Consider the following 13646-nt stretch of genomic DNA (forward strand, 5'->3'; position numbering starts at 1 on the left):
AAAGAAGTTTGAGTACTAGAGTGAAATGCAAGTTCTTTAACCATGCTGTTCATCACTTTGTTAGACCAAGAGAGTAGTCTAGAAAACTTGAGCTGTGGAATGATAGACAGATGAAGATGCATTGTGGGCTCTCAGATCATGGTTCTTCTCTGGAAATAGGCTGTAATCTACTTCACTCTTGCAGATAATAGCCAGCAGTGTGGATTTTTAGCTTAGACAATATGAAGATATTCTCTTTTCATCTAAAAGGATTGTGAGAACACTAGGAAGAGAAAGAACAACATTTCTCAGTTCCCTGATGTGTTGAAAACTATATTGGAGAAGAAAGCTAGTAGAGCAGGTGAAAAAACTTGTTTGGTGAGTGCAATCAAGCTATACTGGACATTGTTTTGGGATTGGCTTTTTTTTTTTTCTTAAAAGGTTAGAGTAAAAGAGGTGGAAATTGTGAAAGAGGAGGCATTTTAATAACTTATTTTAGATGGTTCTTATTGCTTAAAAAGTGAAACAAAACTAAACATTGAGTTTGGTATTTTGTTTGCATGATCTTGATATAGGAAGGTGCTGCAAGCAATTACAGACTAATTACATCATAATCTCAATATTGCTGAAGAGTGAACACACATTTCAAGCAGCTTCTCTTTGCATGAAAGAGCACACCTTGTCACTGCATGAGGGACTTAATTCCCTTGATCCATATACCGTTGCTTTGCATTTCTGATTTAGCAGCAGATAATTAGGTAATTACATAAAAAAGGCCCCCCCCCCCCCCCCAACTGAATAACCCCAGTACTCTGAAAACTCTCTCCCCTATCCTGAGAAGTTGAAACAACCAGGTATGAGTAGGAGGAAATGAGGACTAAGCCACCATGATGCCGTTATTCATAGAGCAGATCTTTAAAAAGGATGATGCAGAGCTGGTGATGTGATGCCAATGACAATACCTAACTAGGATAGCAAGTATTGGTGGTAGTGTGCTGAAGCTGTGATAAGGTTTTTTAGGCTGAACTTAATTTTGTGAGCATCTGTTTTAACATGATGATTAAAACTACCTACTCTAAAGAAGTAAATCTGTAAATAATCAAGAGACTCTTATTTGTGTATGCCTCATTCTCCAATTCTGGAGATCTAAAAAACAATACACTTTTCTCAAATATGCTGTCTTGAATCTTGATGTTAGTATGTGTGCAGGGCAAAGGATGAAGCTTTCATTCCATACATACTCTGATAGAATAAATGGTGTTGGAAATACACCACAGCATTATATTGACAAAAAAAATGACCTTCCCTCATCATGACTACACACTGTTTCTGCCTCTTCCCTTACACAACTTAGCTAAATAATAAACAACTGATGATCTATTGTGACACGCTATCACAATACCAACATGGGGAGGGTGGAAATGAGGGCTGGGCTGCAGCGTTTTTCAAACCCTGCTGTTCTTAATATTAGGAGAAAGGGAGAGGATTTTTTTCTGGGTAGGAAAGGCTATGTTTTTGCACTGTACCACAGAGTCCAGCTCCAGGGTTCTGTGCTGGCTGGTGTCTGAATGATTCGGTGTTTTGGTGAAGCTCTGGCTTAGTTTTTAGCCCATCCTGTTGTCCTGCTTTGTTGGTGTGCTTGGACAGCTTCCAGAGCTAAGTCAGTTGTAGTCCCACTGGCATGGAACTGGAAACAACCCCTCTTCACAATGACAGTGGGGGTTTTTTGCTTTTTTTAGAGGGGAGGTTTTGCATGCTATTGATTTTATGACTGTAATGGTACAGAAGATGTTGGATTCTTTGTGACATGCTTAGCTGAAATACATGGGCACTACGATAAGCCTGTAACTACCTGGTGGTGGAACAAAGCTGCATGTCATTGATCAGATGTCACTTCAAGGAAGCTTTCACCTTATGAGCCATTAGTTTGTTTATTCTTCCTTGTCTGTTTTCAACCTGAAGTATTTTTTTTAAACAGTCACTTCTGTATGATGTGAAGAACAAAATCCATAGCAAATTATTAGTGAAACCACAGTATTCCCTATTCATGATGGGCCCAGGAGTCAGGCTTAGTTTGGAGGACTTCATGGGTGGGGTTAAAGGGGGAAGGGGGTTGAAAAGGATCCTATGTCTTTTATTTTTTTTTTTTTCCTTTTTGTAAATCCTGACTATGTAACTTAGTGTTTCTATTTTCTTCTCCCCCAGTTCTCTTATTGCTTGATTGGTATCTTTTTATCCTTTCTTTTTCTCATGTTGTCTTTTTCTGGTTTTTTTCAGTGTTTAGTTTGGTTTGTAGACATTTATTTGGGGGTAGCTGGTATGTATATGGAAAGGAAGAGGTGGACTATGCCCTGACACAGAGGTCCTGAGGAGAGAACTGAGACTACAGCAACATCCTTCTCAGGCAGGCAGGAGGCTGTTTTTCATCCTTCTTATCCCTTACTGGTACATTAGGAGTGTCTCCCCGTCCCCCCCCCCCATGATTTTTGTTGTCTAACTTTAAATTGTGCCACGGTTAGATGTATCATTAACTTTAACGTGCCACAGTTAGAGGGAGCGGGTGCCAGCGAGGGCACTCGGCCTGAGTCCTCGAGATGTGCGGGGTACGCTGGGGCACAGCCGAAGTCGAGCGGAGTTGAGCCAGGGGATACTGAGGCAACGGGAGCCAAGAGGGAAACGCCAGTGAAACGCCTCAAAGCACGCAAGGGGTGTTCTTGTATGAAGGAGACACGGGTGACAGCCCAGCTGAAGTGCCTCTACACCAATGCACGCAGCATGGGTAACAAGCAGGAGGAGTTAGAAGCCATTGTACATCAGGAAAACTATGATATGGTGGCCATCATGGAAACATGGTGGGATGACTCGCACAACTGGAGTGCGGCGATGGATGGCTATAAACTCTTCAGGAGGGATAGGCGAGGCAGGAGAGGTGGTGGGGTAGCCCTATATGTCAGGGAGTGTCTGGATAGTTTAGAGCTCGATGATGGTGACGATAGGGTGGAGTGTTTATGGGTAAGAATCAGGGGGAAGGCCAACAAGGCAGATATTGTGGTGGGAGTCTGTTACAGACCCCCCAACCAGGATGAGGAGACAGATGAACTATTCTATAAGCAGCTGGGAGAAGCCTCACGATCGCTAGCCCTTGTTCTTGTGGGGGACTTCAACCTGCCGGATGTCTGCTGGAAATACAATACAGCAGAGAGGAAACAGTCTAGGAGGTTCCTGGAGTGTGTGGCAGATAACTTCCTGACACAGCTGGTGAGTGAGCCATCGAGGGAAGGTGCCCCGCTGGACCTGTTGTTCACCGACAGAGAAGGACTTGTGAGCCATGTGATGGTTGGAGGCTGTCTTGGGCAGAGTGATCATGAAATGATAGAGTTTTTGATACGTGGAGAAGCGGCGAGGGGGGTCAGCAAAGCTGCCACCTTAGACTTTCGGAGGGCGGATTTGGCCTGTTTAGGAGACTGGTTGAGAGAGTCCCCTGGGAGGCAGCCCTTATGGGCAAAGGGGTCCAGGAAGGCTGGACATTCTTTAAGGAGGAAGTCCTAAAGGCACAAGAGCAGGCTGTCCCCAGGTGCCGAAAGATGAGCCGGCGGGGAAGAAGACCGGCCTGGCTGACTAGAGAGCTCTGGCTCGAACTGAGGAGAAAGAGGAGAGTCTATGACCTCTGGAAGAAGGGGCAGGCAACTCAGGAGGACTACAAAGGCGTAGCGAGGTTGTGCAGGGAGAAAATTAGAAGGGTCAAAGCTGAGCTAGAGCTCAGTCTGGCTGCTGCTGTAAAAGACAACAAAAAATACTTCTTCAAATACATTAGCAGCAAAAGGAGAGGTAAGGAGAATCTCCAGCCCCTAGTAGACGGGGGAGGAAACACAGTGACCAAGGACGAGGAAAAGGCTGAGGTACTTAATGCCTTCTTTGCCTCAGCCTTTAATAGCAGGGCCGACTGTTCTCTGGGTACCCAGCCCCTGGAGTTGGAAGATAGGGACGGGGACCAGACTGGAGCCCCCATAATCCAGGGGGAAATGGTGAGTGACCTGCTGCACCACTTAGACACTCACAAGTCTATGGGGCCTGATGAGATCCACCTGAGAGTGTTGAAGGAGCTGGCAGATGTGCTCACCAAGCCCCTTTCCATCATTCACCAGCAGTCCTGGCTAAGTGGGGAGGTCCCTGCTGACTGGAGATTAGCTAATGTGAAGCCCATCTACAAGAAGGGCCGGAAGGAGGACCCGGGGAACTACAGGCCTGTCAGCCTGACCTCGGTGCCAGGGAAGCTGATGGAGCAGATCATCCTGAGTGCTATCACACGGCATGTAGAGAATAACCAGGGGATCAGGCCCAGCCAGCATGGGTTCAGGAAAGGCAGGTCCTGCTTGACCAACCTGATCTCCTTCTATGACAAGGTGACCCGCCTAGTGGATGAGGGAAAGGCTGTGGATGTTGTCTATCTAGACTTCAGTAAAGCCTTTGACACGGTCTCCCACGGCATTCTCCTGGAGAAACTGGCTGCTCATGGCTTGGACGGGTGTACTCTTCGCTGGGTAAAGAACTGGCTGGACGGCCAGTCCCAAAGAGTGGTGGTGAATGGAGTTTACTCCAGTTGGCGGCCGGTCACAAGTGGTGTCCCCCAGGGCTCTGTGTTGGGGCCAGTTCTGTTTAACATCTTTATCAATGATCTGGACGAAGGGATCGAGTGTACTCTCAGTAAGTTTGCAGATGACACCAAGTTGTGTGGGAGTGTTGATCTGCTGGAGGGTAGGCAGGCTCTGCAGAGGGACCTGGACAGGCTGGATCGATGGGCTGGGGCCAATTGCATGAGGTTCAACAAGGCCAAGTGCAAGGTCCTGCACTTGGGCCACAGCAACCCCATGCAACGCTACAGGCTTGGGGAAGAGTGGCTGGAAAGCTGCCTGGCAGAGAAGGACCTGGGGGTGTTTGTTGACAGCCGCCTGAATATGAGCCAGCAGTGTGCCCAGGTGGCCAAGAAAGGCAATGGCATCCTGGCTTGTATCAGGAATAGTGTGGCCAGCAGGACTAGGGAAGTGATCATGCCCCTGTACTCGGCACTGGTGAGGCCACACCTCGAATACTGTGTTCCATTTTGGGCCCCCCACTACAAGAGAGACATTGAGGTGCTGGAGCGTGTGCAGAGAAGGGCAACGAAGCTGGTGAAGGGGTCTGGAGCAGAAGTCTTATGAGGAGTGGCTGAGGGAGCTGGGGTTGTTTAGCCTGGAGAAAAGGAGGCTGAGGGGAGACCTTATCGCTCTCTTCAACTACCTGAAAGGAGGTTGTAGAGAGGTGGGGGTCGGTCTCTTCTCCCAAGTAACAAGTGATAGGACAAGAGGAAATGGCCTCAAGTTGCGCCAGGGGAGGTTTAGACTGGATATTAGGAAGTTTTACTTCACTGAGAGGGTTATCAAGCATTGGAACAGACTGCCCAGGGAAGTGGTTGAGTCGCCATCCCTGGAGGTATTTAAAACACATGTAGATGAGGTGCTTAGAGACATGGTGTAGTGGTGGTTTTGGCAGTGTTAGGTTTATGGTTGGACTCGATGATCTTAAAGGTCTTTTCCAACCTATATGATTGTGTGATTCTGTGAAATTGGTATGCATTTTATATGTGATACTACTGAATTTTGAGCACAACATCAAGTGCTTTTAAGCACTTTAACACCACTGGGCTGTACATCCCTAAGTTAAAGAAGATTATCTATTATTTTGTTGAACATTCTTGGTAGTCCCCCATTTCTTTTTTCCATATAGCCATTTCTTTCTGAGGGTACTCATCCCTATACACAAATAGATTCTGCAGATGCTGCTTGTGTGTCAAGGATGGAGGATCAGCATTTAAAAATGTGATTCTATTAGTTTTTAGTAATTTGTATCCTATTTTGAGCTATTTAAAAAAAAAACAAACAAAAAACTTTGCTGTTCAAATGACTAGTTTTAGTGGATGTTGCAGGTCTCTTGAGGCACGATAGCATAAAGCATTGTGCGCCTTAATCTTGTGTTCTGCTTCCTCTTTTGTGGAAGAGAGGGGAATGAAATCTCCATGCCCTGAGGTTGTAGGGCTTGTGCAGTGACCACATTGTTCCAGGGAACTATCCAGTGTGCGTGGAAGTGAGGGGATCACATGCATGTGTAACTTTTCCTTTTTTCCCATATCTCTTTCTGAAAATTCCCTCTGCACTTGCACTCCCTGAGGAGCACCCCTTTTCTGATTTCATCAAATGCAATTTATGCTCTTTTGATTTGTAAAGCTGTCCAGAGAAGGTATAAAGGGGCAACTGGAATATAAAGGAATAGTCAATAATTGTGGTAGTAGCAACAGATTGAGCAACCAGATCAGTGAGCTGGAGAGATTGCCTCTGCAACTGCCAGTTTGGGATCTCTCTGACAACAGCTCCTAGCTCAGTTGAACTGGTTCAAGCATATAGTGACTCTGTATCCTTAAGACTTAATTACATGCTATCAGCTGAGCTAACCTAATAGCTTGCTGTGGACAAAAGGTGAGGTCCCACTATTGCCCTGTCTTTTGTCACCTCTAGTGGCTTGTCTGAACCAGGATAAGTTAGAGAAATTCCTTAATCTGGCAGAAAATAGCTGGTTTCTTTGTGCTAGGTTATTGAGTGAAATGGCCAGTGGAAGAATAAAATATCAGTGCTGGGGCAAAAAGTGGTGGAAGCATGTCCTTAGGCATGAGCAGAGGGGAGAGCTAGACCTCATCAGTTAACCATCTTGTGTCCTAAGTCTCCTGGGACTGTGCTTTGGTTCCAACATTGGCCCTTCAACAGAGGCTTCAAGACCCCTGTCCAGACATGCTAAAAAGCTTCAGACTTCAGTCATGGCTTTGTGTTGGGTGACGTCCAAGCTCATCAGAGCTACAATTTGAGCAGAGTTAAAACTCTTATACCAAATAAGACTTTTAGGTATATAAATATTTATCCAAGTATATTTTGGGAATCAAAGTTGGAAAAGGAGCAGCTAAATGTAAAGCTCACTATTGGCCAGCTGTTTCTCTGGGCTAACAGGTTAAAAATCAGGGGGGATATTATGGCAATCTAACTCTTGTGTAGGGACTGAATGGATTTTTATCTAGCTTCTAACACAAGGGTCAACTTGTAGCTTATGTTTGCTCTTGGATTGTTGTGGTTTAAGCCCAGCTGGCAACTAAGCACCACACAGCCGCTTGCTCGCTCCCCCACTCCCCCCACAATGGGATGGGGGAGAGAATCAGAAGAGTAAAAGTGAGAAAACTTGTGGGTTGATAAAGACAGTTTAATAGGGAAAGCAGAAGCCATGCACGCAAGCAAAGCAAAGCAAGGAATTCAGTCACTACTTCCCATGGGCAGGCATGTGTTCAGCCATCTCCAGGAAAGCAGGGCTCCATCATGCATAATGGTTACTTGGGAAGACAAATGCCATCACTCCAAACATCCCCCCCTTCCTTCTTCTTCCCCCAGCTTTATATACTGAGCATGACATCATATGGTATGGAATACCCCTTTGGTCATTTGGGGTCAGCTGTCCCAGCTGTTCCCCCTCCCAGCTTCTTGTGCACCTGGCAGAGCAGGGGAAGCTGAAAAGTCCTTGATTTAGTATAAGTGCTACTTAGCAACAACTAAAACATCCCTGTATAACCAACACTGTTTTCAGCACAAATCCAAAACATAGCCCCATACAAGCTACTACATAGGACACTACTATAAAAAAAATTAGCTCTATCTCAGCTGAAACCAGGATATGGATGGAGTTTTTTTTCCTTAACTGTAGATATGTGGGGCTGGGAAGCAAAACTGTGATTTACCTAGTTTTCCTTTTCTTGGAAAAACTGCTTCAAAAACTTATAAAAATACTTCTGGAGCAGAAAAAACTTCGTTGTGTGTGTTTGGGTTTTTTTTGTTTGTTTGGTGTGGGTTCTTTTTTTTTTTTTTTTTTTTTGTCTGTTCAATTAACTGGCAAGTGGTTTATGCTAAAAGATCCTGCCTTTTAAGATAGGACTATTTTTTTCACTCTGTACTATCATTGGTAATCAATATTATCTAAGAGCAGTAGTACTTGGTCACAGCTGAGGTCCATCTAGCTTGTTATCTCATTTCTAGCAGTGGTTAAAACAGATGAGTGAGGAAGAACAGAAGAATAGAGCAAATAAAGATTGATGTTTTGCCCTCAGTACTTTCCTGTCAGCCATTTGTAGCTCAGGGGCTTCCTGAGTCAGAAAAGGCTTCAGTGAATATAGTAATTTTTAATGGATTTATTTCCTTTGAATTTATATAATCTCCATATGAGCCTGTATGAACATTTAGCTAACAAAGTTACCTTTGTAACATTAGGGACCGTCTTCCAGTGGTGAAATCGGGCTTTTCTGGCAAGATCACTTGCAAGTCAGATGGTAAAAGCAAATGTTGGTGTCTCTTGCTCAATGCTCAGACGGACTACTGAAAATGAATACTTTTTGAGTCCAGTGAAGTAGCTGCATTGACATCACCTAATTCTTTTTGTTGCCTCAACTGAGAAGTGACCTTCTTCCAGGTTTTGCAGCAGTGTTCTTTAAAAGGGATTAATTCTTTACCAATCAATATATTGTTACCTCTGTGATATTTCTGCTCAACTATCTTCATTAAGAGGTTATTCTCTGGAATGGGTAGATTTTGTATAAGAACATACCAACATTTACTTTACTGAAAGCTTAAGTTTCTTGGCTTTAGGTCCATGTTTCAGTATGGTGCAGAGTGCAAATATTCAGTGTCATGCATCTGATCGGATTGTCTTTAATGTGCAAAGCCACTGACAGCTACTTTGTTTGCCCAGGCGTTGGAATGTCTAATAACAGCTTCATACACCAAAGCTCTGCTTTTCTGGGATCCTAGATGTGTCACTCTCTCAGGTGACAGACAGAACCATCATTTAATCTTTACAGATTTTTAAAGATCATTTTGCATACATGCATACAGTTCCCCACCTATTTGATCACCTGTATGAGGTGAGCCTTTCTGTATAAAATGAGACTGGCCGGTTCATATCCAACCTGTCTAGGCTGAAGTAGTAACTATATCAACAATGAGGCTGAATTTTTGTACTTTAAGAGGGGGAAAAAAAAATCACTTTCTGCAAAAGTTAGAAGCTACAGGAAAACAAAATTAAATCTACTTTCCTGTCAACACTTGATGCATACACCTTGGACATGCAAGGTGAAAAATCCTTTGAAAACCCTCAGTAATGTTTGTCTTTCCCTGCTCTCATTAGTTTTCTCTTCTCCCTTAAAGATTTAATTTTCCTGAGGAATAGGAAATTTCTTCGTTTAAATAACTGGCCTTTTACATCTGGAAATGAAGTCTAGATCCTTCAGAATAGTCTCTGGCTTCACAAAAAGCCCAACAACTTTATGATGAAATAGAAAAACTTTGCTTGGCAGAAGTTTAGCTGAAGAAGGCTCAATGTAGAATAAAATGTAATACTGGAGAAAATATTTCTAATTAGGGTCATGTCGAGTAATATGGATAAACATTATTATGAGAAGGCTTTGTTGTAATAAATATTCTGAAAATCAATAATAAGTTCACATGAAGCAGGGTAAGGTAAAAGGTGGTGTGTTGGTTGTTTTTTTTTTTTCTACATAAAAATGGTGTTTAACATTTTGGGAATGGTTACTGCTGACTCTAAGCTGCAAATTTAAATTTTCCAAATGTTTAAAAATATTAATATCTGAAACTACTTATCTGAGTATTAACAACAATAGAGTAATCTTTCTTTTTAAGCAATTATCTTTCTTTAACTATTGTCCTTCTTTCTCTTTCAGATAATCCTAGGAGAGACTCTCTCTGTCTCTTATAATCACTTGCACTCAAACTCATTTGTCAGAAATAACTACATAGCCACTATTTACAAAGCCATTGGGACCTTCATTTTTGGAGCAGCTGCTAGCCAGTCGTTGACAGACATTGCCAAGTACTCCATAGGTAGACTGCGTCCTCACTTCCTTGCTGTCTGCCAGCCTGACTGGACACAAATCAACTGCAGTCTAGGTTACATTGAGAACTTCTCTTGTCAAAGAGACAAAGCAAAAATCAATGAAGGAAGGCGAGTCCAAGTAACCTCGTGTACTTGGTTGAGATGCCCGTTCCTTAACTTTTGAATGTTCTGGGATGATGAGTTTGGTATTGCTACTGCATTTTTTTGTACTTCATCCCAGTTGTATTTCTGGCAATACTTCATGTGCTAAGCACAAAATTTTCAATCATGTACAGCATATTTATCTATGCCTGATGAGAATGCATTTAAACTTTGTAATCTTCAACTTGGAACAAAGCATTCTTAATGTTACATTGGGCTAATGTATGCCGAAAACAAAGAATGCCAGTAGTCAACAACACCTTTAAGTTTATTTTGGAATTCCTATACTATTTTAAAGAATTGTATTTATTCCTTCTGTCATTCGTTAGCCTTCTGAATTCCTCCAATTTGCAATAGGTTGCCTTTAGGAATTGTAGGAAACGTCATCTTATGGACAACAGGAATAGCCCCAAAGTCAGTGGATAAATTATTGGCTTAGGAGCCAGGAAATCCTTATTCTGTATCTTTTGTTTTGTAGAACAGCATGCTTTGCTTTCATAGCTCAGACGATGTGTTTGTCAGGAAGGACAGAGCTCTTCAAAACTCTTGTTGTATTGGCTTCCATAGTGGACTTTTGCCCAGAGACTTTAACTGGTAAAGAATTAGGGTACTAAAGTGGAGAAGGGATGTCTAGCAAAAGTGCAAGCTTAACATTTTTGAATTTTAAATATCTGAAGATAACACATTGTCAATACAGTTTTTCTATTTAAGAACCAAATTGAAAAATATTGGGGGTGTTATGTGTATACACACACAAAAGTCATCTTGTTATTCTTTTCAGGTTGCTTGTTTAGTATCTCTGCAAATTAATTAATTAAGTTTTGCAGTTTCACTTGTGCACAAGATTGCTTTATTGCCACCTTTGTGGTATTTGAGTGGTGAATGTTGAACCCAGTTATCTTACTGCACATCAGAGCTGCCTTCATTACTCTCGGTCCAAAGAGAAGAAATGTTTCCCTTGACCAGGAATTTCTCTGGACCCAGGCTCTCTACCTGTCTTTAGGCGCTGAAATAGGCATGTGCTGTGATACCTGCTGGATACGGTAGAGGGCAGCCTGGAGAGCTATGAAACTTTTTATTAAGTTGGCTTGCTTTGTGTATGCCAAACTCTCTTAAGCGAGGAGCGCTGTGTTATGTAGCCAGAAGCCTGGCTGTGACCTGGCTGATAAGCCTGTGAAACAGCACAGTTACAAGACTCTGTGCATAAAATAGAAAAAAATAGTTTAAGTACAGTTTTTCATCTCTCACTTAAGACTGAATCAGAAATGTCTTTCCATTTTGCTGTCTCTTCTTGACAAAGAGGTGGGTGGGATTTGTTTTAAGCCTCTGCTACTCGACTCCTTGCAGAAACCACCTGCGCAGGGGAGGACCTTGCCAAAGGCACCCTGTTCTAGGAGTCCACGGGACTGTCAGCATCAATTGTCAAGTCCCTTCAGTCTGGACCTGCTAGAAGCCTTTAAAAGTTGAAGGCAATGGTGCCACTCTTTAAATGAGATATTGTATTGGGTTTGTGTGGCAAGATTTTGGTAGCGGGGGGGGCTGCAGGGGTGGCTTCTGTGAGAAGCTGCTAGAAGCTTCCCCCATGTCCGATAGAGCCAATGCCAGTCGGCTCCAAGACAGACCTGCTGCTGGCCAAGGCTGAGCCAATCGGCGACAGTGGTAGCACCTCTGGGATAACATATTTAAGAAGGGGGAAAAACTGTTGCGCAACAGCAGCCGGAGGAGAGGAGTGAGAATATGTGAGAATCAACTATGCAGACACCAAGGTCAGTGAAGAAGGAAGGGGAGGAGGTGCTCCAGGTGGCAGAGCAGAGATTCCCCTGCAGCCTGTGGTGAAGACCATGGTGATGCAGGTTGTCCCCCTGCAGCCCATGGAGGTCCACAGTGGAGGAGATATCCACCTGCAGCCTGTGGAGGACCCCACGCCAGAGCAGGTGGATGTGCCCTGAAGGAGGCTGTGACCCCATGGAAAGCCTGTGCTGGAGCAGGCTCCTGGGGGACCTGTGACCCTGTGGAGAGAGGAGCCCATGCTGGAGCAGGTTTGCTTGCAGGATTTGTGACCCTGTGGGGGACCCACGCTGGAGCAGTCTGTTCCTGAAGGACTGTACCCCATGGAAAGGACCCACACTGGAGCAGTTTGTGAAGAACTGCAGCCTGTGGGAAGGACTCATGTTGGAGAAGTTCATGGAGGACTGTCTCCCATGGGAGGGACCCCATGCTGGAGCAGGGAAACAGTGTGAGGAGGAAGGATCGGCAGAGACAATGTGTGATGAACTGGCCGCAGCCTCCCCTTCCCCATCCCCCTGTTGTGCTTGAGGGGGGAGGAGGTAGAGAAATCAGGAGTGAAGTTGAGCCTGAGAAGGAGGGAGTGGTGGGAGGAAGGTGTTTTAAGATTTGGTTTTAATTCTCATTATGCTACTCTGACTTTTGATTGGCAATAAATTAAATTAATTTCCCTGAGTTGAGTCTGTGTTGCCCGTGGTGGTAATTGGTGAGTGATCTCTCCCTGTCCTTATCTCAACGCATGATCCTTTCGTTATAATTTTTCTCTCCCTCTGTCCAGCTGAAGAGGGGAGTGATAGAGTAGCTTGGTGGGCACCTGGTGTCCAGTCAGGGTTAACCCACCACAGATATCCAAGTATGAAGCTATTCCTACAAATATTAGATGTGGTGTCATCTTTTGAGTTTGGCTGGCTAATGAACTGCCTTCCTGCCTTTCCCCCTACCCTTCAATGATAGATGGTAGTGGTCTGTATGAATTGGTACATTTAACAAACATATGTATACATGGTATAAACATCTAGATATGAGTATTTAACTACTGCCTCTTGATGGTGACCAAATGCAACTCATCAGTTTGAGTGATTAATGTTACTTATTCTCGTACGCATATTGTGACTTTCAGACAAGTAATTTTTGAAATTGATAATATTTTACAGTGTTTTGTTCTGGTATTTATCAAGATGATGAAACAAATATGCTGATTTAAAGGACACTTTATTTCTGGCTTTGAGGATGTGTTCACTTGCTGTTCAAACTTCAGTTAAAGGACTAGCAGTTACTACCTGATGTTGAGATCAACTTAATGCCAAAATAGGATAGCTGCTGAGTAGTGAAGTCTGTGCTGTTTGTCAAAAGCTGTTGTCAGACATGAGCAATTGCTGTTTTGCCTAGGTAGCTTCCTTGAAAAAAAAGCATGGCGATGTTTGCACTTTACCAGTTCACTTGTGTAAGATAACTTAATATCACTGTAGACTGAGTGTTGCAAATGAAAAACAATGAAACATCTACTCTCTTCTCTTCCAGACTATCGTTTTACTCTGGCCATTCTTCGTTCTCCATGTACTGCATGCTCTTCCTAGCAGTAAGTATGCTCTTTCCATCTACATAGCAACAAAGTCTGTTAGTTATCTAGTATAAAATTAAAACATTTACTTGGCTGCTTTGTGCAAGGGACACTTCTTTTGTAGGATGTTTGTCTGAGATAAGTGGATTTGTAAGATAAGGCCACAAATACTGCGACAAGAAGTAGCAGAATTATATTCAAGATGCCT

The sequence above is a fragment of the Mycteria americana genome, assembly GCF_035582795.1.
Source record: "Mycteria americana isolate JAX WOST 10 ecotype Jacksonville Zoo and Gardens chromosome W unlocalized genomic scaffold, USCA_MyAme_1.0 Scaffold_33, whole genome shotgun sequence".
In the NCBI taxonomy this organism is placed as follows: domain Eukaryota; kingdom Metazoa; phylum Chordata; class Aves; order Ciconiiformes; family Ciconiidae; genus Mycteria; species Mycteria americana.